This window comes from Haplochromis burtoni, unplaced genomic scaffold (genome assembly GCF_018398535.1).
Source record: "Haplochromis burtoni strain Fernald_Lab_line unplaced genomic scaffold, NCSU_Asbu1 Contig_1771, whole genome shotgun sequence".
Classification (NCBI taxonomy): Eukaryota; Metazoa; Chordata; class Actinopteri; order Cichliformes; family Cichlidae; genus Haplochromis; species Haplochromis burtoni.
Genome location: NW_024584132.1, coordinates 17852 through 19810, shown reverse-complemented (window position 1 = coordinate 19810; position 1959 = coordinate 17852).

Here is a 1959-nt window from a genome sequence, read left to right as displayed (position 1 = left end):
AGAATTACACATCCAGTCTTTCAGGAGGTCTCACCACTCGACCAGATCTGGTAATAGTCCCTGTTGGTCTGAGGTGGCTCTTATTTCTCCTCAGAAAACCCCTGTCTGTCTCTACCACATAGGATCTGGGAGCACGGGCAGGTCCAACTACTGCTCCAGTAGTTCCTTCAGTGGTAATCCACACTTTCTGTCCTGACAATAGTTCCAGAAGTGGTCTGACTCTATGATTGCAGTTGTAGTGTTTTGCCTTCTTACGCCTCCCCTCCCTATCTTGCTTGCGAAAAGCCTGTAGGTCAGGCCACTTTGGCACCAGCTTTGCTGCAGCTTGTGGCAGCGAGGTACGCATAAGCAACTGCACCGGCGAGAGCCCATGTTCCAGTGGGGTGGCCCTGCACGCTAGAAGTGCTCTGGTGTAGTCACAGTCCTTTTTCCACAAGTCTTTAATGGTACGAACAGCGCGTTCTGCCTCCCCATTGGCTTGGGGGTACATGGGGCTGCTCGTTTCATGTGTGAACTGATACTCTTTGGCAAAGTGCTTGAACTGTTCTGATGAAAATTGCGGCCCGTTTTCCGATACGACAATCTCGGCAACACCATGTCTTGCAAAGGCCTCTTTTATAGCATTAATAGTGACCTCTGCTGTTGTGTGTCTCAGTTCAGCTATCTCAATATACCTTGAGAAAAAATCAATGATCAGCAGGAAATGTTTCTTTGACCACTCGAACAGATCCATGCCGACTTTTTGCCATGGGCGGTCGGGAACAGGAGTCGCCAGCATTGGTTCACGGCACTGTAACCTATGTTTTTGACATGTTTCGCACTTGTCTACCATCTGACATATTTGGGTTGAGATGCCCGGCCACCACACCGACTCTTTTGCTCTGGCCCTGCATGTTGAAACACCCTGGTGGCCTTCATGCAAACGTGACAAAACCTCTGCTCACATTTGAAGTGGTATCACAAGTCTCTCCCCTTTCATGAGAAGACCATGGACTAGATTGAAGTCCAGTCTGTATTGCCAGTACCCCCTTAACTCTGGATCTAGTTTACCTTTTTCTGGCCAGCCTGTCCCACATTGATACACCACCTTTCTACACAGGTCATCCATTTCCTGCAGCAGCTTTATCTCCTCCACCCTTTTATCTGTGGCTGGGAGATGGTAAGCTACACAGTGCATGAAAACCTCCACCTCTTTTTCCAGCTGAAGATGCCCCAGCAGAAGGAGGCCCCGCCAGCGGTGCTCGTGAGAGAGCATCAGCAGTGACGAGGTTCTTCCCTGGAACACGGACAATGGTGAAAGTAAAGCGCAGCAGCCTGAGGCGGAATCTCAGGATGCGTGGAGGCAGGTCGTCCAGGCCTCTTGTGCTCAGAAGAGGACCAGGGCTTTGTGATCTGTGATTAGAGTGAACTGTAGGGCCATGAGATAAGATGACAGTCGTTCACACGCCCATGTTACAGCGAGCGCCTCCTTTTCTGTCTGCGAGTAGCGTTTCTGTGTCTGTGAGACCTCTTGAGATATATGTGACCGGTCGCCAGGAGTTGTCAGACTGTTTCTGAGTGAGAACAGCCCCGATACCGTATGGCGATGCATCTGCCATCTGGATGGTTGAGCGCGCATCAAGACAACCTAATGGACTCTTTTTAAGTCATGAAGAATTTTGTGCTTTATTGTGAAAAATCTTTCACTTGTTTCATTTTCACAGAAGTCAAAACTTCACTGTGATGCTTTAGTGTCTGAAATCAGGCTTCACTCATCAACAGTTTTAAAATATCCTGAGACCCTCCTGTGTGCTAACAAACCAGAGGTTTAACAGTGTGTGGCTCCCTCTAGTGGATGTTGTGGAGTATTCTGTTGTCTTTGCTCCAAAGGTTTTTGTACAGAGTTTTGCTGTTTCCTGTCACTGTGGGCTGCAGAGCACAGTAGTACACAGCAGAGTCAGACACTGCAGCAGAGGAGAT